Source organism: Amblyomma mixtum, chromosome 6 (genome assembly GCF_055824585.1).
Source record: "Amblyomma mixtum isolate Tamu chromosome 6, ASM5582458v1, whole genome shotgun sequence".
Lineage (NCBI taxonomy): Eukaryota > Metazoa > Arthropoda > Arachnida > Ixodida > Ixodidae > Amblyomma > Amblyomma mixtum.
In genome coordinates this window covers 49,005,485-49,030,835 of record NC_143017.1, presented here as the reverse complement: position 1 = coordinate 49,030,835, position 25,351 = coordinate 49,005,485, and positions in this window count along the sequence as shown.

The window sequence follows — 25,351 nt, the reverse complement described above, 5'->3', positions numbered from 1 at the left end:
CCAGCTTCGGCGAAGGCATTTCGATGAAGGAAAGCAAAAACACTTGTTGTATGAGTTGTAAAAGAAGCTCCGAGGGTAGAAATGAACTGACAGCCCTCCATAAAGACGTCCCTCATAGCTAACGAGTAGCGCCGGAAAATTAAGTACCCTAAAACATTCCACAAGTATTTCCAAATAAACGATATGTGTTCAGAACACCTGTGTGCCTGCTGCCTTGCTGCTGCCACTACTATGCTACTATATTACATTAATTTACGACAATCAGCTTGGTTATTTACGATCTGGCCGTTTATAAAGCCCATTTGAAATCATCACAGATGCATAAAAAACAAGTAGGGATTTAACGTATTTAATCCGAGTAGACATGCGAAAGCGGTTGTTCACTCCTGAATTGGCGGGGGAACTTGAGCTCCGTGTTAAGGGTACGACGTGACATCTTCAGTGGGTTAATGCCCATGTATGCAGAACTGGTAATTCTCTAATAACATCCTTAAATGCGGTGAGTCCTGATATACCACTACAAGCGCAGTGGCGCAGCGGTTAAGCGATATGCGCCACTGCACTGGCATGTGGAATAGCCACGGGCAAGAACTCTGCGACCCATGTTGGTCTTCCCGAGCAGCCTCTCGCGCAGCTGCCGCGAAGCTCCTCCGAAGTTACCCAAGCTTACCCGAGTTACTACCAGAGTTTACCCGAGTAACTCGGGTAATCTCGGGTAATCTCGGGCTGCTTTGCAATGGCACAAGATCATACGTACGGCGACAAGATCCTTGGTCGGTGTTGTAAATGGTATGAGTGCTTTCGTACTAAAAATAATAGCGCAATAGATTAATTAATTGTTCAGTAGCGTAATTGGTTGAATCTCATATATTTAGAAGGTTGTTCTGTACTTTACATTCATAGATATATGATAGTCCTCATACCCCTCCTGGCACAATGATGCAGTGGCTAAGCGAGGCACCAGTGCCCTGCGATGGAAGGTGCTCCCAGTGGTGGAACTGGTGCGGCCCAGGTGGCTCTTCCCGAGCGACCAATCATTAATTGTCACGGGCCAGGGTAATCAGTTTTCTCACTATCCGGTGGGCAGGTTGTGGTCACGCCACAAGGTCACGTGACCTAGGCGGCCCACCTGGCTGCTAGGTTGCTCTCTGCGGACCACCTGCCAAAGCTATGGCCGTGATTTTCCGCTCACAACGCCGACGTCGGATTTTCTGGAGATTGGGGCCTTCAACGCTATCGCGCTAAAAATTGTGACTGCACGGCGTCACTTACATCAGAGTTGAAATCCAAAAGAAGAAATGGCGATACGTAAGGCATGTATTGGGAAGACAAAAGTAAGTTCAGCCGTCGCAGGGGGCGTCATAGTGTTAGGTGGGCGGATGCGATCAAGACATCTGAAGGAATAAGGTGGCCGTAGCTGGCACATCGCAGGGTTAATTGAAGGGACATGGAAGATGGCTTTGTCCTGGAGTGGACGTAGTTCGGTGTGGTGCTTATGATGCTGAAAGTGTCAAAACAACCGATGGAGTATATTCCCTTCAGCGTCATCGCAAGCTCATTATTTGTTTTGTTTTGGTTTTATCTTATTGGTTAATGAAACGCATTTTTCCGTCTGCCGTAGTTGTAAGCATTGCCACGAAGGCTAAAACAATGTGCGCAGTTGTGATCACACAGAACGTTTCAGAAATAAATGAGGCAAAAGTGGCTCTAAAGAGTAAATAACGAGGTTGTCTTGGAGAAAGACACGCTGCGAAGAAAATTTATAAAATCTGATTAATCTTCACTTGGGCTAAGAAGAAAGGTCATGGGCCAGTTTACAACTGCAGCAGGGCTATTGGCAATTGGTAGCATTATTATTTAAAGCTAGTATTTCAACGAGAGCATAATTGTATAATTGTCACGCACTGACCAGCATGACAAATTAAGCTCCTACTGAAACCATCAGTAAGTTAGAAACAACTAATCTCCGAGCACTGATCCTAGCGGAGTGTGGCCCTGGTTTTAAAAAGATACCCACTACAATGCTCGAAGAAACTCACACTTCGTTAACTATTAAGATGCGGACAACTCACGACAAGTGCACCGTCTCCACCATCTGCTTCCACGTGCCTTGCTCATCTTTCCGGCGCATATAGAGGTTTTGTTTAAGCTCTTATCGTGGGCATTCCATTGTACCGCTGATACAAGTAGAGAACAAAAGGCGACGCTTGTCTGCAAGGGGACAAAGGAGACAAAGCTTAATTGAGGTACGCCGGCGGCTGTTCATAGAACGGTGGTGTGTCTAAAGAGCAGGCTCTGCTCAGCATGCACATATATGGGCGGAGCAGTGATGAAACAAGTGCACATAAACGTTGACAAATCCGCCACGTTTGAAACAGCCTTCATGTTGGAGGGTATCAGCAATCTCGTGGACTAGCCGACTCAAATTCTGCGTTGGACATCTATGTCCTGATACCTTCTTATAAGAAGCTATTAGTTCAGGTCTCATAGCATTAATCAGTAGTGAGCTCTTGTAACCTTGCAGCCGCACTTTCAGTGGCTACTGTGAATATGATCATGAGGAAAAAATGTTTCGAAGAGGCTTCTCCTCCCCCAAAGCATCAAGCGAGAGCGATAAGGGTGCCTGACCTCACGATCTCGGGAGCGGGAGAGCACACACATCGAATGCCCACCTAGGCCACGTCATACAAGGATGCGCACCTTCCGGAGAGCCCGTACTGAGCCTCTTTTCTGCGTTAGGCCTAAAACTCACCATGGCGACGTTGCACAGCTAACGCCTCATAGTTAACGGATGGCTGAGTAATCTTCCGGATGCACTCGTGCCGCCTTCCCAGTACGCGGAGAGACTGCCAGGTAGAACAGCCCACGTCACCCCGAAGTGGCGTATTCTGTTCGATACATAACGGAACGTGTGCAACACCGCAACGGCGATCAGAACAGGGCTTGCACAGTGTTCCTGAGACGAGGTGCGCGAGGGCTGGCTCCAAATCTTCGGCACCTGTTTCCCCCGCCGGTGACAGAAGCGAGTCAGGCGTTCGCCAGGCCTGCTTTGCTTCTTCTTCATCCTCTTAAGACATGGCTTCTCCGGGCGTAGCTTCTTCTTCGTCTTCAATATTTCACCTGCGCTCTGGAGGCTTGAGCGTGCACGCATCTTTAATCACTGGCTATCATTGGGGGAAAATAAGGTTGAAGTTCTGCCTTTAACACGATCGCGTTAAGAGTATCCCGCTGTGTGGGCATGTGCCATTTTACGAGGATAACAATTGCACAACAACAACAAAAAAACAACAACAAAAACAACGTGTTCCGTTCAGCGGCAACCTTGGCGCAGAGAAGTAGCTCAACTACCATCTAGCTCACACGATCTTGTGACGTCATCGCAACCTGCCCATCGGACTGGGAACAAACTGCCCACTTGGTCGAGAGAAATTGCTTGGGAAAAGCAACCTGGGTCTCATACCCCTCATTGATGGCTCCGTTTGAAACAGCCACTCGCCGGGGCAGTGGCACATCGCTTAACAGCTGCACCACTTCACGGGAAGTTGTATGAACACTCTCCGCGACGTATGATTCTATAGAATGACCACTTCCACATATGTGGGTATGTAGACAGAACTCCTAGGCGACAGAGAAGGAGTATTTGCGCGGGAGGGTTCTCTTTTGCTATTGCATCCTACATTTAAGTGCAGGTTAAACGTTATGTGATGGTGGAAGAAAGAACGGTGTTAGTGTCTGCGAAGTGGCCCGCAAAGAGGACCCCAGACTCCTGAAGGAACCAATTAAGGCTATCGCCCCATACCCTTAAGGGAGAGCTTATGTTTCTTCTCAAGTTTTAATTGCTCCACGCTTGGAAACACTGCAGACAAGGGAATGGTGAAACCGACACGGGAAGTGAATTATTTGCTGAGTAGCTGGAAAATGAAAGCACAAAACTTTCGTAGTAAGTGTAAATCAAAGGGCATATGGATGCACGCGCGTTCGGCGGAGCATGGGGGCAACGGCGAAGCAGCGCACTGCTAGGTTTCGCAACAAGAGGATCGTCCATTCATTACTACTCGTCTGCTTTTTCTTGTTGCTAAAAATCCTGCTTTTTGTTTTAGTGGCATTGAGTCTCATTCCCCATCTGATGCACCAAGACTGAATAGCCAATACAGATTCATTTAGTTTAATCTGACCTTCTATGAATTTATTACCTTATATACTACGCAGTCGTCCGCGAAGAGTCGAATTTCTACCCCAGAGTGAATGCATGATTAGATATCATTGATATAAATTAAGAACATTAAGGGGGCGAGGACTGAATTCTGTGGTACTCCTTAGTAGACATCCAAGTTATCAGACTAAATTAAGAACAATAACGGGGCGAGGAATGAATTCTGTGGTACTCCTTAGTAGACATCCAAGTTATCAGACTGCCATTTTATTCAAGCTAAGCAGTAAAGGAATGGGCTGAAATTAAATGTGCTATGTCACGAACACTATCGATAACGCAGCACTTTCAAAAACGGGTCAACGTCGTCATTGCAGATTCAACCACCATGCGACATTGCTCTGCACACTTTAAAGAATTGAAATAAGCCATGTTATTGCAGCGTTAGAATGTGTGCAGGAAAAGTGTGGTCGTGACCACACAACAAACGTAAAGGGTAAGTGCGCCAGCAAAATTAGCTGATCACTGAGGAACGTGCATATATGCATCTATGTGTGAGCAAATAAATTTAGGCACGTGGAAAATGCGAGTAGGATAAAGGAGACCTGAAAAGCGTTATACACTGGCGGCATATAGGTACACCATCGCTGTCACTCAGCAGGCAAGTAATCAAGTCCGTAACAGGCAGTCACAGGGAAATTAAGGTAGCAGATGGATACGCGCAGATGACATCACCTGCTCAAGGCTTCGAGAATGTCTCGTTACCTCTTTCCCAACCGCGAAAAAGATTGCCGATTTTGAGTGTATTAAACTGAAAATTGTTTCTTCAAGAAGTGACAAATGCACTGCGCATTGTAATAAGTGAAACTGTAGCTTATGAACTATATTTCCGAAGGAAAAAAAGTCAAAACGTTTCACAATTTCTTTAGTTAAATATGCTGGTAATAGAAAAATGATTACAAGCGAAATAAAAATAAGCCGCTGTACTTGACCAGAAATTGATTACGTAAAATTTAGAAGGTACAACACGTTGTGCAGGTTCTTACCTACTATTCTCGCGATTTATCAGAGTACATAATACACTGCTCGTGCTGTGGCCTTTCAAGTTAGGCAATATGACTGATGTGCCTTGAGAAGACAGTCGTGCAAGGACATGAAGAGAAGGTGAGGAATGTGCTGCACCATGCATTCACGTGGGGTTTCACTGAGGTTGCTCAATTTTTATTTATAAACCGCTGGAGAAAAGCATGGATGAATTTTTCTCCTGTCTGGGTCTGCACCTAACCCTGGGCAATCCCCGCCATGGGTATGTGCCATCGCTTCAGAGGCAACAACAACTAATGAACGGGCGATCCTCTTGCGATACGCTGCCGCCATCTTCTAAACGCGCTTGCACGAACACCCCCCTCATCGGCAGCTACAAGAGAAGTATCGACCTTTTATTTTGTTGCGAAAGCAACACTACGCGAGTCGCTGAGATATTTCGCGGAGCTGACGAAAGGCCATACTGCGCATGCGCGAGGAGCAGTGACGTCACTTGGCGCACAGCTGGCGCGCCGCCGCCGTCGCTGCGCGGGGCTAAGAGGTGTTGCAGCCGCGCTCGCCAGTTGCGCATACGCACTAGCGGCGCATAGCTAGCGTGCCGGGGCCGCCGCCGCTGCCACGCGCTCTCCATCGTCTCTTTCTCCCTCCTCGTTGCCTTCGCAATCCTCCAGATTTAACCAGAGCTAAACAACTGCCAATTTGTATAAACTATGAAAGGCCGTGGTAAGCCAAGAGAAACTAAGAAAGGCCAGGGTGAGCAAAGGTAAACAAAGCTAGCCACTACAAGCTTGGCCACAGCGAAACTAGGCTAGCCAGTGGTTGGAAACGATAGGTTTAACCAGAGCTGAACCACAACCAATTTTTTGAGCTACTGAGCAAAAAAGCGTATTTCCCCTGACCGTTTCACCTTTTTCTTTTTTCTAGTATTGCGAAGCGCATGGCAATAAAATAAGGCTTCAACCTTCTTTTCCTCGAACTATAGCTTGTGATCACAGGGCGCGCGCACGCTCGAGCCTCCAGCGCACAGGAGGAAGATTGGACACAGAGAAGAAGCTGCGCCCGGCGCAAGGCAGGCACAATGAACGCCCGCCTCGCTTCTGCCGCCAGCGGAGGAAGCAGGAGCCGAAGATTCGGAGCCAGCCCTGGGCACATCATCTCGGGTAAGCTGTGCAAGCCATATACTCTCGACGGAGGTGCGGAGTGGGAGACATCGCGTTATGTCATGAAGGGAAGGCGTCGCTGCAGGGCATCGTATAGTTCGGGTCTGTAACACCTTGCGTCCTCTCGAGTACTGGGAGTGCCGGCACGGGGGCACCTGGAGAACTACTTAGGAGTCTATTAACTAGTAGGCGTCAGCTGCACGCGTCATCATGGTGGGCCTTAGTCCTAACGCAGACAACGCATTCGGAGTTGGGCTCTGGAAAGTGTGCCACCTTGCCTGTTGTGGCCTCGGCGACCCTTAGTGTGTGATAGGATAGGAAAGACTTTTATTGCTTTAGAACGGTCTTGTGCTTTTAGCAGATGAGAAAGAAGAGGTCCATCTTCCCTCTGTGGGGTTTAAAATGGGTGAGATAAATACGTATTCCCCGTTTAAGCGCGGCTGACTCAGTTCAAAAGCGCGCTGACCCCACCCCGTGGTCGCGTACGCTACCGAGCGCACGCCGACCACGGCGGGCCTTGCTCTACGGGAACAAAGGAACGACACACTGGCTGACACAAACAAGGCATTTATTGCTATAACAACAATAACGCCAGCTAGCAACAAAATACACTGAGGAATCGAGGAAGTCCGACTCACCAGCACGGCTACGAGCGAACGTTCGCCCACGCTAGGGCAAAGGGATAAACTCCGAGGCCGAGCGGGACGGGCTCTGCGGGAGCAAGTTCCAACCAAGAGGCGCCCGTCGACGAAGAGCGAAACGTCCGGTCGCTTCCCGATCCCAGGGAGAAGAGAACCAGCTATCCCTCGCGCGCGCGCAGCAAAACGCCATCCGTGGCGCTGGTGTCGCTGCGACGCGAGCGCCCTCCCCTGTTAGTTAAAAGTAACCGAACCGAGAGGAGTGCTTTTCGAGGGGGGGGGGGGGGGGGGGGGCAGCTAACAACAGTGGGGTGCAATGCGGGAAAGTGAACGCAGGGGACAAAGGCGTCCCCACACCTCTTCTTACAGGGTCAGTGCCGCTATTCCAGGGCACCGCTGAGCTTCGCTGCTCGTTGGGCTTTCGGGATGAGACCTTGTTGGCAACCCAGATCGCCGCTGGAGAGCCGGCTCTTTCACTGTTCCGCACTCGGTTCTTTACGAAAGCTGTCGATGTCCCAATATTGCGTCTGGTAAATATTGCGAAGGATATGCAGGTTCGGGAATGTTCCTGTCTGAAATCTTCGCCAGTACACTGCCTCTAGTTGATTTTGATCACGATGAGGCGGCGGATAGCGGATCCGTACCCCCTTATAGTAGCTGAGAATGTCTGAGGACGTAGGGCCGACTCGGTCGGGTAGATCGTCCGACTGGGAGGAAGCTCGGCTCGTATACCCTCGAACTACCTCGTCGGCGCGTTCGTTTCCCGCTATGTCGGTGTGTCCTGGCACCCAGTAAATGCTGTGTGTGACTTGCGGTGGGGTCGCGCTCTGGAGGAGCCGGTGCGCGGCGCGACCTATGCGGCCGTATATGTAGTTACGGCACGCTTCTCTCGAGTCTGTAAGGATGGTAAGGGACCTGTTGCTTCGATAACCGGCTACCGCCGCTAGAGCAACGGCCAGCTCTGTGTGGGCTCTCTCGCTCCCGGGATTATGAGGTGAGGCACGGGAGTATCCCTATCGCTCTCGATTCTTTCCCATGCGGGCGCAAAAACCGCCTCGAAGTAAATTTTAAAGCGAACGAATTTAATGCCTCATCGTTGTCGACAGAAGGTTGTCAGCAGAAGCTTGTCACCAGAGGTGTCACGCTTGTGACGGGTCTCCACCGAGATATGCGAGACAGTTGCTGCGTAATTTCCTTTCCTCAAATACAATTTTCGCTTTCTTCATTGCGGCCCGGGTTTCTCTACTGCGCCATTTCCTTTCATCAAAAAGCGTTGCGTTCAAAGGGCAAGGCATCGCGCCAAACCGATGGTGGCGTTCCGTGGACTCCCTGGCAGCGCTACAACACGCTGTCGCGTTCCACTGCTAAAGTCGAAGCTTAAGCGTCATTAACTAGTAGTTAATTACTATTTAGTCATTAATCAGTAATTGGTCGCGTAATTTCTCATTGCTTAGTATTTAGTCATTCATTATGTGTGACGTCATCAAGTCGTGACATCACCAGTGCCCCAGAGGCAGTCAGTGCGGAAAACGCTTTCGCCTCTATACGCACCTTAGACAGTCAAAGTGCCCCCTGAATTTTTTTACTCACGATTTTGTTCACTGCGGCCGTTGAAAGTGCAGCTGAAAGGTACTGTCGGGAACGAAATCTCAGGGTAACGACTTCTGGAATCGAAGCCGGTAGCGGCGGCTGGAGACTACACTCGTGGAGGTCAAAGTAAAAATTTAGTCCTTTCACTTCCACAAGTGTGCTCGCACGGCGGCGGTTCCCAATAGAGCTAAGGTTACGGGGCACGCTTTCCACAGAGTTTTGTCCACGAATGTACAAGTGCTTCTTTTCAGCTGTACGGCTCTACCCATTCATGCTATGAAACCTGTCTGTATCAACTCTAAAAAGTAATAAATGGTTCTTGCATGAAGGTATCGGCACGTAGAATATATGATTTGAACGGCGTAAAATGTATGATATATACGATTTGAAACGGCTTTGTAAGCTACCAACTCAAAAATTCAGGGGGGCACGTTGTTGACCTACAGCGCGGAGAGGAGAAAGCCTTAAGCGCGGTGTTGCTGCTAGTGTCACTGAAGTATAGTTACGATGTTAAGCTTCGCCTCTAAGAGTGGAACGCGACAGCGTCTTGCAACACTACCAGAGAGTCCACAGAACGCCATTGCCCGTTCGGCTCTACGTCTTGATTGTAGGTAAATTAGTTTTTGAGGAAAGGAAATGTATTTGTCTCGCATATCTCAGTGGACACCTGAACCTCGCCATAAGAGAAGGGAGGAAGATGGGAGTGAACGAAGACACCGTATTCACTAGACGCGCCTTTATTCATTCTGAACCATTGAGCTGGCATGGCGGAGTGGTTACCATGCTCGTCTCGCACTCCGGACACCCTGGTTCGATTCCCGAACTCGACGAAATTCCTTCTCGGTTTTATTTATCTGGTCTGACAAGAAGGCTTAGGCTAATTCGTTAAGCAGTGAACTAAAGTCAGTTCCACTTAGTTGGAGCATCACTATACGATCGCTTTAATTCGTTGCATGGTTACTAGCCAAAGTTGAATGGGCCCCGTTTGAAATTCGCGCACTGTGACGTCACGACAATTTCGACCTATTGAAAAGCGTGACATTTCTGTCGACAACTCTTGCTTACAATGAGGAAGCATTAAAGGCTTCCGCCTTAAAATAACCGAGGTGACTGTTACAGATTAACGCAGTGTAGTAACGTAGCAGTGATGGCAGCGTGGCAGTTGCGCACGCAGATACACTGAAAAGCGAGCTGTTTATTCCGTGATATTGGAAGTGACTATGAGGGACGCCGTTGTGGCGTTCTTTATAGTGCGCTGAAAACGCAGAATGGCTGCTTTGGCTGTCTTATATCGAATTGTGGCCATCGCAGCAGGGATTCGATCCCGTGGCCTCGAACTCAAGAGGGAAAAGTCATAGCCTCTGAGTGTCCGCGGTAGGTTTCGTCGCCGATACTAGTGTCTCCGAAAGAAAAAGACCTCGGAGGCGGCAGTAGCGATGCGCACTTGGAAGCCATCGAAATGAGCGAGTTTTTTGGCCAAGCTTTTAGAGACATGACTCAGAACGTCTGGATAATCGGCGTATTTTTTCTTGAAAAGTCCTGAATGGTGCAGAATTATAGTAGCAGTACAAGACCTTTATTAGGCCATAATTTACAGGCCGAGCATGTCGACCGCCTGGGCGACCAGAAGTCGCTGTTTTTCCTCGCCTTCAGCGCCAAGCCAGTCGAGCCAGGTGGTGATGGATAAAGAAGGTGCGGGGTAGGAACCCGACTGCTGAGCAGCCGGGCAATAGAAGAGGCAATAGGCCAAGTCCGCATATATACAGGGGCAGTTGGGACAGGAAGGTCCGATCGATAGCGATAGAGAAAGAGGCGAGACGGGGGGATAACTGCATTAATTTGGATGTGTCGAAGAAGGCGAGCCTCCGGCACCGTGAGTGGTGGATGAGGGGGAGGGTAAAGGCGTTCGTCTAGACGGAGCTCGAGGTAGACCTTTTTTATGGTGTGGCGAAGAGTGAGTCTCCCACCGTCCTCCGGGGGCTTGGGCAGGGGATCAACGGTGCTCGGAAAAGTGTGTCGCGGGCGAGCTGATGGGCCAGCTCATTGCCGTGTCAATCCCTGAATGCCCAGGGACCCAGCGGAAGAAAACGATGGAAGGCTGCAATGCGGAGACCGCTCGTTCGACCTCCTGTTGGGGAGAAGGGGTTATGGTGCGTTTCTGTATGTGGTGTATAGCGGCTTGTGAGTCTGAGTAGACTGTGTACTCTTGAAGAGAGGGAAGGAGAGAAAATGACTGGAGGTCATGCGCAATGGCGAGGACCTCGAGGGACAGTGCATCCGGAGGGTGTAGATACGGCCCGCTGGTGTGGGTTTCATGAGCGCGGAGGTGGGGATGGTACAGGGCGTAGCCGCAGGAACCTCCAGGAGCGACGAAGGAGGCATCCGTGTAGGCTACACCCTGTGTATCAAAGAGAGGTGAGTGGTGCTGCGCGGCCGCATGACGACGGCCGGCGTGCAGGACGGAGGACATGTTGGTCGGGAGGGCGAGGATACGAAGATTGGGAGCCGGCGTTGGAATAGGAGAGGTAAAAGGGGCGATGGGAATGGGCGAGATACCCGCTTGAGTCAGTAACCACTGACCCTGACGGGTTAGGGAAAGCCGGGCGAGCTGCGAGTCACGATGGAGAGAGAGAAGAGAACGGAGAGGATGAAAGTGACCTGTGGCAAAGATCTTAGCGGTAGAGGTAGTGATAGGGAGGTTGAGAGCTGCCTTGTAGAGGCCCACAAGGGCAGTCTCGAGAGTGTTAAGTTGAGTCAGTCTGATTAAAGGAAATGTAGGGTGCAAAGTACAAGACCTTGTTGAGGGCCAGCGCTTGGGCAACTCGGCGCGCATGAGCCTCGTGGAGACCTGAGCGACGAGTGACCACGCGCCGCAGGAGGTGAGTTACCGAGTGGCAGGTGGTGACAGCGTGGGTGAGGGCTTGCACTTCTTGGCCGCATGCAAAGGGAAGCCAAGAACTTTGCACTGCGTGACAGGACTGGGAGAGCCAGAAAGGGGGAGAGAGACGAAGTGGTTGTGTGAGTGCTGCGCTGGTGTGAGCAATAATTGAGAAGGAGAAGTTCGGATTTTTCAGGAGCACGAGAGAGGCCAGCGGTGGTGAGAAACGAGTCAATGAGATCAAGGCCACGTTGCACGGCTCTCCCTGTCCTGTACGTGACAGGGAGAGCTCGACGAACGCCAGAAAGTGCTGTCATCGGCGTAAAATATATGATGCAGGTCGGGAATTTAAGCTAGCTGGGAGGCGAGAGGGGCCGTAGTAAGATTGAAAAGGGTAGGAGAGAGAACAGCACCTTGAGGAGTGCCACGGGTGAGGTGGTGGGGGTCGGACAGATGGGTGTCTACTCGAAAGCGAGCCACACGTTTAGAGAGGAATTAACGGCTGTAAGAGTACATGCGGGGGCCACAGTCTAGGGAGTCGAGTTGGGAAAGGATGTGGTCGTGGCAAATACTGTCGAAGGCCTTGCGAATATCGACGGTCACAAGTGCGTGAATTTGAGGGGGGCTAGGTGACAGAAAGGTGCGCTGGAGAATCAGAAACGTGTCCTGTGCACAGACGCGGCGTCGGAAGCCGATGAGAGAAAGGGGGAAGAACTCCCTCGCCTCGAGAAAATTATAGAGACGAGTCAGGGCCATTCGCTCAAGGGTCTTACCAACACACGATGTCACGGAGATTAGGCGGAGGTTAGAGAGAGAGGGAGGTTTGCCCGGTTTTGGAATCATAGAAATGAGGAAGGAGGTCCAGGAGCTCGGCAGGCAGCCGCTGTTCCAGGCCTCATTGTAGGTTTGAAGGAGGAATTCTTTGGCGCAGTCAAGAAGGTTGCGAAGTGGGGTATATGTAATGGCATCCTCACCGGGAGCCGAGCGCGTAGCATTAGCAGCCAGAGCCGATTCGAGCTCTTGGAGATTGAAGGTGTGGTCCAGATCGGGGCTAGGTCCGCCGGAGTACATCGGGTAGGAGGGTGTCAGAGGGGGAGGGAGATATAGAGAGGCGAGCTGATCAAAAACATCAGAGGGAGTCCCCTGAGTGAGGGCTTTAGCTATAGTGGGAGCAAGGGCAGGCTTAGTGCCAAGGAGGAATTTGAAGAGAGACCATGTGGATCGCGAATGCAAAGCAGAGTCAAGACGGTCACAAAGAGCACTCCAACGAGCGTGCTCGAGTGAGGCGCAGTGGGTGACGATCTCGGCCCGCAGAGGAGTGATCCGGGAGGATAGTTGGGCATTGTGGGGTTGGGAGCGAAAGGAGCGTTGAAGACGTTTACGGCGCTGCCATAAACGGAGAAAATGAGAATCTTTGTCTGGGATTGTGTGACGAGGGCGTACGCGACGGCTACTGGACGTGAGCGCTGCAGTGATGCGCGACGTCCAGTCGTCATAGGATTGAAAGAAGTCGGAGGCGAGATTAGTACGGATGGCGTGCCAGTCAGTGTGAATGACCTCATCACATGGAGGGATGTGGGAAAGAAAGGTGTGAATATGGACGAGAAAGTGGTCACTAAGAAGAAGAAGGCGCTCCGTGAGCCCGTTTGACTGCGGGTGGTATGCAGTAGTCTTGCGGTGGGTCGTGTGACTCAGCTGGAACACCTCGTGCAAGAGCTGTGCAGTAAACGCAGTGCCTCTGTCGGTGATTACGGAAGACGGGGCGCCGTGTCGTAAAACGATGTGGTGTATGAAGAAATGCGCGATTTCCGAGGATGTACTGCGCGGCACCGCCTTGGTTTCCGCATAGCGCGTCAAATAATCAGTCGCAACTATAATCCACTTATTGCCAGATGCTGATACAGGAAATGGGCCCAGAAGATCAATGCCGACTTGGTCAAAAGGTGTGCGAGGTGGTTCAATTGGATGGAGCAAACCTGCAGGCTTTAGCGGTGGCGACTTACGACGCTGGCACTCACGGCAACCTCTGACGTAGCGATGGATGGTCGCTGCAAGTTTAGGCCAATAATAGGCCTGACGCACTCGGGCGAGCGTGCGTGCAAATCCCAAGTGGCCAGATGTGGGCTCATCATGACACGCTGAAAGGATGTCGTCACGGAGGTCTGATGGCACGACTAGGAGGTAGGTCCGGTCACCGTTACGTGAGTTTTTCTTGTAGAGTACGCCATTGCGAATACAAAAAGAGGACAGGTGGCGGGAAAAGGGTCGAGGTACGTTGGAAGCATGGCCCTCTAGGTGATCCATGACAGACCGCAGTTCAGCGTCAGCACGCTGCCTTGCCACCAAGTCCGAACTGCTGACCACACCTAGGAAACGATGGTCGTCCTTTGCGCTGTCATCAGCTTGCTCAACGGGTGCGCGCGAGAGCGTGTCGCCATCTTCGTGTTTACGTCCGGACTTATAGACAATTGTATAATCAAATTCCTGAAGGCGAAGGCTCCAGCGTGCCAGGCGGCCTGATGGGTCCCGGAGATTGGTCAGCCAGCACAAGGAATGGTGGTCTGTGACGACTTTGAAAGGGCGACCGTAGATATAGGGCCGAAATTTCATCGTGGCCCAGATGACGGCGAGGCACTCCTTTTCTGAGGTGGAATAGTTGATTTCGGTGCGCGAGAGTGTGCGACTCGCATACGCGATCACACGTTCCACGCCGTCTTGATGCTGAACGAGGACGGCACCAAGCCCAATATTGCTAGCGTCGGTGTGTATCTCGGGGTCGGGTTTTACACCGTCGGCGCTCACAACATGGCCAAGAAACTTGAGCTCTTTGTAGCCAAAGTGGCACTTCTCGGGTTTAAGTGTCAAGTCGGCCAACCGCAGGGCATCCAGCACGGTCCGCAGTCGTTCAAGGTGTTGGTCGAAGGTTTCTGAAAACACCACCACGTCATCTAGATAAACTAAACAGGTTTGCCATTTGAGGCCAGCCAGGACAGTGTCCATCATGCGCTGAAACGTCGCAGGCGCTGAACAAAGGCCGAAGGGCAACACCTTAAATTCATATAGGCCGTCGGGTGTGATGAAGGCAGTTTTTTCGCGGTCACGTTCATCAACCTCAATCTGCCAATATCCGCTCTTTAGGTCGATCGATGAAAAATACTTGGCGCGGCGAAGTCTGTCGAGTGAGTCGTCGATGCGAGGCAGCGGGTAGACGTCCTTTTTCGTTATGGCGTTCAGCTTACGGTAATCGACGCAAAAGCGCAAAGTCCCATCCTTCTTCTTTACCAGAACAACAGGCGACGACCACGGGCTCTTAGAAGGCTGAATTATGCCGTCTGTAAGCATCTCCTTCACCTGCGTTTGGATGGCGTCGCGTTCCTTCGGGGAAATGCGGTACGGCTGCTGTCGTATGGGGCGAGCATCATCGGAAGTGATGATTCGATGCTTTGTGACCGTCGTTTGCCGCACTTTCGAGGAGGATGCGAAGCAGGTTTGGTATTGAAGCAGTAGGGCGCGTAGGTCGCGCTGTTGAGTCGCTGATAGCCCGGAGCTAATATCGATGCGATCCAGGGACGTCTCCGGTTGTACCATGCCCTCTGACGCAAAACACTCAGTAACAGCTGCCAATTGGTCGGCCCACGCTATGGCAGTAGCTCGGAAAAGGCGACGAGGTTCGTTGGTAAAATTAGTAATCAGGAGCTCCGACCGACCGTTATGGAGGTGGACAAGGCTTCGGGCCGAGCAAATGCCGTGTGTCAGTAGCAAGGAAAGGTTGCCCTCGGCGACTGCAGGTCCATCACGTAGCCTATCATCGCATTCAACTATTGCAAAAACACTGGCGCGCGGCGGGATCAAAACACTCTCAGTGGAAATACGAAGGGCGGAGCTGCGTTGACGAACATCGGAGGTGTCGTCGGCTTTCGCTCTAGAAAACGTAACGGTTCTGTTCCGCAGGTCGATAACGGCACCATTCTCACGGAGAAAATCTACGCCCAAAATCAGGTCACGAGAACAGTCGCGGAGCACCAGGCAGCTCACTACGAACGTCGAATCGATGATCTGGACCCTAGCCGTGCACTGTCCAAGCGGAGTAATGATATGGCCCCCCGCCGTCCGGATCTGCATGCCAGCGAAAGAAAAGTGAACCCCGAGAGAAAGTGAGGTCAGGTGTCGTGGGGCGCTGTGAGGCAGTGCCCGCTCGAGTAGGGGAGGCAGGATTATTAAGAAGGGTGAGGTGGCGTTCCTGGGCCAGACCGTGGAGGAGGCGGCCGGGTTTCAGGGTAGCCCCAGAGTGTATGAGGGGCATTGAAGTCACCACTAAAGATGAGATGAGAGTTAGAGGGAAGAGAGTGAAGGAACTTGCCCAGGGCAGAGAATAAAGAGGAGGTGAAGGCGGGGTTGTAGAAAGACAAAAGGGTGAGTGAGACGCGGGAAGAAGGGTGGTAATAGACCACACCAACCAAATAATTAAGGACGGTGGAGGGTATGTCAAGTAGCTCCACGAGCACGTCGCTGCGTACATATAGAAGCAAGTGGTGTGGACGTAGTGGCATGGTAGGCGCGGTAGCATGGGACAGTGCGGGCCGTCCGAGTCTCCTAGCGAAGGAGAAAATGGGGCAGGGAGGGGCGGGTGAGGAGATACTGGTGGAGGGGGGTCTTATTATGGCACAGATTTCGGCAGTTCCACTGCACAATCTCGAGGTCCTCGCCAAAAGCCATTACGATAGTGTGGATGTAGAGGCTCGTGAGGGTACGCGTTCCTTCTTTATGGCCGGGGGCAGTGACTCATGCAAGGAGTGGAGCGTAGTAGTGGAGGATTCCAATTACTTTCATTGTGCTTCGAGGGTGGAAAGAATTTGGAGAACCGATGTCTCTAGCTGAACCAAGCGAGTGTGGTGTGCCTGTGTGGTGGTTTCGACAAGATCAGCCAAAGGGGCGACCTGGGTGATGGAGGAGGGAGTGGTCAATGTGGCAAGGTGCTCATTTAGCTTTGTAACTGGGCCGCCGCGGTGGCTCAGTGGTTATAGTGCTCGGCTACTGACCCAAAAGACGCGGGTTCGATCCCGGCCGCGCTGGTTGAATTTCTTTCGAGGAGAAATTCTAGAGGCCCGTGTACTGTGCGATGTCAGTGCACGTTAAAGATCCCCGGGTGGTCGAAATTTCCGGAGCCCTCCACTACGGCGTGTCTCATAGCCTTAGTCGCTTTGGGATGTTAAACCCCATAAACCACACCTGGGAGGTAAGAGAGGCGGTGGTTGTCTGGAGGGTTTGGGTCAAGGCATGGATCTGCTGTTGTAGGTCTTGGGAAATGCGTTGCTGCTCTCGCTTCTGGCGTTCCAGCATAGCGAGCCGGAGGTCGAACGAGCGGCTCTCGTCAGTCAGGGATGTTGAGGGTGGTGTAGGGGAAGAGAGGGACGCTGGAACCAAGGATCCTTTAACTATGGCGGCATAGGAGCCTGGTGGTGACGTGTTTGGAGCTGATGGAGGTTCATGAGTTGAGGAGGAAGAGGGTGTGAGTTGCACGGCCCTGCGCAAAGCTAGGCGCCGGAGGTATGCAGCTTTGGCGCACTCGCGTTGTTTAGCAGGGAGGAAGGGGCAAATGGGGTCGAGGGAGGGGTGGGTGTTTACCTGGCAATGAACGCACGAGGGCTGGGCACATACATGAGCGTAAGGGTCGGCGCGTAGAGCAGCAGCACAGCGATGGCACTTGGCCGGAACGCTGTGCTGGGAGCATTGGTGGGCACGGTGTCCAAGAGTGAGACAACGGGTGCAGGTGGGAGGCTTAGGCTTATGAGGGCGGCACCGGAAGGCAACGCGTTTAAAATACACAAAGTGGGGTATGACGGTTCCAGCGAAAGTTATGAGTACCGACTGAGTGGTGCCCATCATGCAAGCAACAAGAATATCTGTTTTGAATGATTCGATATTATGCATGAGGTCATCAGGGGTGAAGTGGCCACCGACGCTGTGGATGACGCCGAGGAATGAGATGTGAGCATTAGGGGCATATATTTTGATGGTGATAGGCTTACCATGAAGCTGAAGATGCGTGGTAGAAAGTAGGAGGTGGGCGGTGAGAGGAGAATGGGTTTTTAAAAAGAAGGCATTGGGCTGGCTTGGCCTTAAGGGTGATGTCTGCGCTGCTCTTGGCGGAGAGTTGTGCAGCAGAGGTGACTGCGGCGAGTACGTTGTAGAGAAGTAGCTTGGGGGTGAGGGTCCCAGGGGGCAGCTGGATGCAACTGTGATGAGCTCGGTGCGGGGCCGGGTTGCGGAGGCAGGCTTACGGTTGGCACCGATGGTGCTCCAGCCCATTTCCGGGGATGGAATGTCGTCTACTGGGGACGCCGTAAGGTCCAAGTCGGAGTCCTCAGCCGGAGTCTCAATCTGCGACGCGGGTGCCGGGCTGCAGGTCTCGGCGTCAGTGGGACATGTGGCTGTAGTAGGTGCCGCGGCTCCAGCGGCGGCGACAAACGCAGGCTGCTGCGACGCGTCTATTGCCCCAAGTCTTGGCGTCCCGGGTAGCAGTGGACGCTGCGCCGACCACGAACGCTGCCGGCTTCGCCACGGCCATCGATCCGGTGCTCCCAGCGTCGCTCACGGCGTTGAATGAGGCAGGAATGTGCTCGGTGGCGTGGGCGGCATTGAACGTAGCCGTTTGAGAGACAGCTGTCGGCGTAGTTGGAGCAGGCCCCGCGGTGGTGGCGTCGGTGGGTGTGGGCTGCAGGGGTTCGGTCAGACGCTGCATTGCGGCGGTGCAGGCGCGGCGCGTTAGGGTTAGCGAGGCGCCGCGCCGCTTTACAGTTTTGGAAACGCTTCGAAGGCCAGTTCGGCAGCGGGCCGCGATGCCGATGGTTTCCACGGCTTCGGAAGCCTTCCTGAAGCGATGGAGTGTAAATTCAGGTGCGGGCGAGGCCCTGGACTGGTGGTTTTGTTGAATACGCAGGGTGACCAGATCTTTGGGAGTCGCGGATTGAGTGGATTCGGCACGAAGTCAGCGAAACTACACACACTGTCAAGCTGCCATTTTTATGCGAAGCATACTACTTTAGCTACCATTTCAGCCCTTCACCGTGGTTATGCTCCTCCAAATCACGTGATACATGACGTCACACCACGTGACACGATGACGTCACGACAGTAGAGAAACGGGGGCCAACCTCGCACTGTCGCTGTGGTTGTGCGCCTCCAAATCACGTGACACGATAATGCCACACCACGTGACACGATGACGTCACGGCAGTGGAGATACGGGGGCCCACCTCGCGCCGTCGCTGTGGTTGTGCGCCTTCAAATCACGTGATACATGACGTCACACCACGTGACTTGATGACGTCACGACAGTGGAGAAACGGGGCCCACCTCGCGCCGTCGCTGTGGTTGTGCGCCTCCAAATTACGAGACACGATGATGCTTCGCATTCTTCAGGCTTAACCAAGTTAAGCCTCAGCCATTTTTTTTATTAACACACACAGACTCAGAGCAAGGAAAAGGTGAAATGGCGACGGCGCACCAACAGATACATGGCGCCATCTCGTGAGTGGCCATTACACTACTAGTCATTGCGCCCACACTTTTAATGGCCGAACATTCACAGTGCTTGAGAGTTGTTCTTCCATTGAAGGCCTTAGTGAAGAGGTCATTCGACGACTCGACGTACTGGAGTTGCAACTTTCCCTCTTCGACCTTTTCGCTCAGGAAATAATACTTGAGGTTAATATGTTTGCTTCTATGTGAAGTAACTTGGCTTTTTGCAAGCGCAATAATCGATATGCGAAATTGCTTGGCGGTCTGGCAACACCGCGCCCACAACTTCCGGTTTCCATCTTGGCGCGGTCGAGCTCGTCGAGCTGGTGCATCGTTTGCTATGCGTACTTTCTTCTTGCGAGTGGAATTTCAACAGGCAAGCTTCAGCTGCTGCGTTGTTTTCACAGCTGATCTTTGACTAAATGTATACGTGCTTTCAATAAGCGCCAGCTTACTCCTACCGCGTCCTCAGCTTCGCTTGAAGTCTGGCGCTGATGATCGCAATAATCGGCACTCGAAAGTGGGTTGGAAAGTCGAACCGTGACCGTGTGCTGTTGCCGTTTTAATGCTCGCATTACAGCACCCGTTCAAGCATCACGCATTATCATGGCTATTTTATTCCCAGGTGGACGCGAATTCATCTGGTAGGGTAGCGAGCGGTTATTTTGCGGTGAGTGCTCACGTGTGTTGACAAACTTCTGTGACAGTGCGAACTTTCATTCGCGCCGACGCCAGGAGCTTCGTGCATTGCAGTATAATCACACAAGACCCTCGACCAGCTGCGTAATTCGATTCATTTACTGTAATGTGTAATGCGCATCCGCGGTTTTCAACGTCACCGTTTCAGAGCCCGGCGCCGGTTAACTTTCGGCACAATTCGTTGAAACCGCGTCCTGCTTAAGACGCAGTCAGTCAGTCGACATCAACAAGAGGAAAGTAGGCATGCACATATAATTCAAAATATTGTAAGCAAAGACGCAGCTTTTTTTTTTTCAGATAAGCGCTGAGCCACCGCGGCGCCTTGATTAGAGAAAGATGCTACAGCTGTAGGTGCATGCACGGACTCGATACGCTGGTCAAGCTGTGTGTGCAGGGGCGAAATTAGCATGTTCGGTTGCTTCCGAAACTTAATTAGCTTACTCCCAAACTTGGACAAATGGCTTTGTTGCGAAGCAAGCTGTTGAAGCTTGCCACAACGATAATAAAATCTGATGGCCTGAAGCGTTTTCAGAACACTGTTGCACGAACTTTCTAGCTTAGAAATGCGTCCCTCCTTCATAATAAAGTAGCTATATTATTCGCTTTTTTTTTTTAGATTTTCGTCGCCGCAGATATGGAAAGCATTCGCACCTCAGTTTTTATACGTAGGGTGTATTGCTTCATATGCGTATGGTCCAGAGAGTTTGCTCGCCCTTCTAAAACTAATTGAACGCGGGAAAAACTTAACTGAACACGTAGCAAACTAAGCTGTAATCGGCATATGGTTCTTCGAGTGAACTTATTTCGCCACGGCACGAGCGATTGGCCCGCTCAAAAAAATTACCTTTCTATTACGTTGTTCAAGTATGCGTCTATATATATTCACGCCCGACCGGGGAGTTGATAAATGCACGAAATCGGCTTCTAATTTTGATCACAGACAACAAAGGCTGTGGTCCTTATCTTAATTTAAACGCAAATCACCTCGAGAGATTTGTCAAAAATCAGCGCAGAAAGCGAAAGCTGCGCACTGATCCGCGCGCTGACACATGATACCTCGCATGGCATTTTGTGTTACTGAAACGTTGGGACGGAGTAAAAAAATAAAAAAGCGAAAAGCTGGAACGCACCTAGTTCTGGCACGCATCGTAGCGTCTTTTCACAGTGGAGAGGGTAGCGCAACACTGCATCGGCATTTTACTTTTCAAACAAAGCGCAGCCGTTTTAACCCAACGCTGGGCAGCGGTTTCGTTTTCTGTACCGTGCCAACATGGAGGACTTAGTTCTCGGAGTGCCGAGAGATGGCGCTGCGCATTTCGCATATCGTCTATTGCACCCTGGTTGTCAACCATTAAAATCTGTGGTTCGTGCATGAATTCGTGCGCATTAAGTTCCTTCATGACATTTTAGAACCACATTACTTCTTTTGTAGCGTGACACATTACTACATATTCTGCTTTGACTGTTGACAATGCAGTGCTTCGCTGCTTCTTGCCACTCCAGGAAATCGCAGCACCAGCTAGCGTGAACACGTATCCGCTGAATGACTTCCTGTCAGCCTTGTCACTAGCCCAGTTTGCGTCGGAAAAGGCTTGTATGCACTTCCCAGTTCTCTGGTAGACTAGTGCCGTATTCTTTGTATGTTTCACATAGCGAAGAATATGCTTTATCCCATGCCAATGTTCTGTGGGATGTTCATTGAACTGCCTCATGTGTGTAGTCGCAAAAGCCAAGTCCGGCCTTGTGCCTCCGGCGAGGTAAAGCAATGCACCAATTGCTTGTCTGTACTTGCGAGGTAGGTCCTCACTTGATGAGTTACTGTTATCTCCTCTTTGGTACTTGCTTCCAGGATCCAAAGGGGACGATGCTGCCTTTGCGTCTGACATGCCAAAGGTCTCCAGTATGTCGTTAGCGTAGGCCGTCTGGTCCAGTGTTAGTTTTCCATCTCTTTCTCTCTTGAGTCGTATGGAAAGAATGTAGCTAGCCTCACCCAAGTCTTGCATCGAACGCTTGATTGACCCAAGCGGCTCTTGAAGTCGGCAATCTCTTTCTCATCTTCTGCGATGATCAGCATGTCATCAATGTAGACTGCTAAGATGTGGTTCCTCTTACTGTTGACATAAACACAGGGTTCTACTTTTGACCTTGTCATCCCTTCTGACTTGAGCATTTTGTCCAAAGCAAGATTACACTCCCTTCCAGACTGTCGTAGTCCTTAAAGGCTCTTCTTCAGAAGGCAGACTTCATCCTTCTTACAGTCATTCAAAGGCTGCGGTAGTTCCATGTAGACGTCTCCTTCAGAATACCATTTAAGTATGCTGTTTTGATGTCCATCTGGTGGATCTTCCAATTTCTCTCAACTGCTATGGCCAGCAGTGTCCTGATGGACTTCAGTTTCACCACAGGAGAGAAGGCTTCCTAGTAATTGGTACCTTTCACTTGTGAATATCCGCATGCAACCAACGATGCCTTGTACCGCTCTAGGTCACCATTTTCGTTGTACTTCTTGCGGAACACCCACTTGAATTCTGCGACTTGTCTGTCTTTCGGTCGTGGCACTTGCTCCCATGTATTGAAAGCTTCGAGGCTGTCCAGTTCCCTCTGTATAGCTGCTTTCTATTCCTCTCCTCCAATCGCCTTCGATGGGCACTTGTTTCTGATGTGACCTGCAGTGACAACGGCATTATTCCAGAGCCTTTTGGTGACACCTGATTCGATGAGGAAGCACTTCGTCATGTCAAGCAACGTTTGGTTCATTCTCTCTGCGACTCCATTCTGCTCAGATGTGCCAGGAATGGTCAGCTGGTGCTTTATGCCATGCTTGGCCAGGTACTCGTTGAACTCTTTGCTTGTGTACTCTCCTCCATTGTTACTGCGCAAGGTCTTCAACTTCATGTTGTGCAGATTTTCCGCCATGCGTCTGTACTGGTCAAACTTCTCAAGTACTTCGCTCTTGGTCTTCATGGGGTACACAATAGTATATCTGGAGTAGTCGCCTATGAAGAGAACGAAGTAATTTGAGCCCCCTTTGGTCGTTGGTGTGATCTTTCCAACCACATCTGAATGCACCAGCTCCAGTGGCACCTTAGCACGTGTTGTCTCACCCTTTGGGAAACTGCTTCGCCTTAGCTTCCCCAGACAACATGTGTCACAATTGTACTTCACAGGGTGTTCACTAGCTCCGCAGAGACGTCGAACAGCATCCTGGTGAAGGTGGCCTAGTCGTCTGTGCCACAAAGCCGTGTCTTTGGTCTTTGCCATCTTCGTTGACATAATCTCTTCTTTGACAGAGTACAGTCGTCCTTCTCGGGTTGCAGTAAGGATCAGTTCACCAGTGTCCTTTGTAACTTCGGCTTTTCCCCCGGCGAACGTCACGTGCAAACCTCGCTCTTCAATTCTTCCGACTGATAGTAGGTTGCCGTTCAACTCGGGCACATAAAGGACACCTTCTAACGTGAGGAATGACCCACCACACTCTTGAGATAGTTGAATCTGTACTCTTCCTTTCCCCATGACACTCATGGATTCTTTATTTGCCGTTTACGCTCCTGACTCGCATGGCTTGAAGTCAGTGATCTTTGTCTTGTGCGACGTCATGTGATCTGTAGCACCGCTATCAAGATGCCACACATGAGGAGGCGATGTTATCACATTTTTGGCACATAAAGCCATCTGTGTTGCATTCTTTGCCTCTGATGAGTTTCTCTTCTTCTGGTCATCCCCTCCGTCTTGAAACTGGTCACCATCTTCGGCCATATGACCAATTTTGCCACAAGCAAAGCATCGCACCTTCTTCTTTTGCATACTTGAGGTACACTGACGAACCTTCTCGTCCTTCTTGGCAGTGAGTTGATGATGCACCTTCTCATTGGGTTGCTTGCTGTCTGTCCTTAATCGAGCTTCAGTGACTAGGGTCCTTGTCTGACCCTCTTCGTCACTCAACCGATCTTCCTCACGACGCAGCTTTCTCTTTTGTTCGATCAGCAGCCTTGTCTTCACTACTTTGGTCGAGAGGGTTTGTTCGTCTTGCTCCAAGTTCAGAATGAGCGGTTCATATGAGTCAGGAAGGCCCATTAGCATCACTAACGCAACCTCTCTGTCTGTAAATGCACAGCCTGCACTTGACAACTTCCTATGCAGCACCATCAATCTTCCTATGTAATCTTGCATTGGCTCGTCTCTCTTCATTTTGACACTAAAAAAATCGCGCATCAACTGGAGTATATGCGAGAGTCTAAACTTTGAGTGCATTTCCTGCAGCGTATTCCAGGCTTCTTTTGCAGTTCTGCAAGTCCCGATGTCATCCAGGTGGTTGTCCTCGACGATAAGGAACAGTAAGGTCAGGCCCTTGTTATCAGTCTGCTTTTCTCGCTCGTTCATTTCTCTATTCGAGAATCCAGGGTCGATCGCTTCCCAGCATTCCTTCTGTACGAGAGCTGTTCTTGCGCTTATCGCCGCCGCGGTGGCTCAGTGGTTATGGTGCTCGGCTGCTGACCCGAAAGACGCGGGTTCGATCCCGGCCGCGGCGGCTGGAATTTCTTTGGAGGAGAAATTCTAGAGGCCCGTGTACTGTGCGATGTCAGTGCACGTTAAAGAACCCCAGGTGGTCGAAATTTCCGGAGCCCTCCACTACGGCGTCTCTCATAGCCTTAATCGCTTTGGGACGTTAAACCCCATCAACCAAACCAAACCGACCATGTGTGATAGTTATCTGATGACAACTTCGGCAGTCTAAACTCGTCTAGTGCCATGTTCGGTGATCCTCGAACGCAAGAGAGACAATGCACTTCTTTTTCGTAGCTGTTTCTCATTTAGCGTACGCGAAAACGATTTTTCAGTCACTTCTTGCCGAAAAAATTCCCCACTAACATCCACTGAAAATATTTTGTCAGTCACTTCTTCCTGACAAATTTCCTGTACTCACGCCGGACGAGTCGAGGCGTCTTTCGTTCACAACCAGCACGGAATCTGCAGCAACGCCGGTGTCGCGTGACGGTCAGTCTTTCTTAAAAGAAAAAACGCACTTCTCACTTCACGGGCACACACCACTTGTCAGTCACTTCCCGACAGTTTCAATGCGCTCGCGCCAGTCTATACTTCCGAAGACATCCGCACGACGTAGTGAAGGTGGTGTCGCTTGACGTTCTTTTCTCCAACGTGGTCGCACCTTTTCATCACTCAATCAAGGCAATCCGTCTCATATGTTCCAAAAATGCGGTCGATGCGCCGTCCTAGGCCCATAACCTGTTGCTTTTGTTGAATACGCAGGGTGACCAGATCTTTGGGAGTCGCGGATTGAGTGGATTTGGCACGAAGCCAACGAAACGACACACACTATCAAGCTGCCATTTTTTATTAACACACACAAACAGACTCAGAGCAAGGAAAAGGTGAAACGGCGACGGCGCACCAACGGTTACATTGCGCCATCTCATGACTGGTCATTACACTACTAACATGGACCAGGCCAGGGGCAGGTTAAAGCAGAGCACGATAGGCAGCCAGCTCACCAGGGCGGCGCCCTGCAGAATTATCAAAATTAGTTGATGGGTTCAGTCAAGAAAAAGTTAGGTGGGAAGGTCACATTAAGAAATATGCAGGGATAAGGCGGCCGCAGCTGCACGGGACAGGGTTAGTTTGAAACAACGTTCCATTAACGTTTAGTTCCATT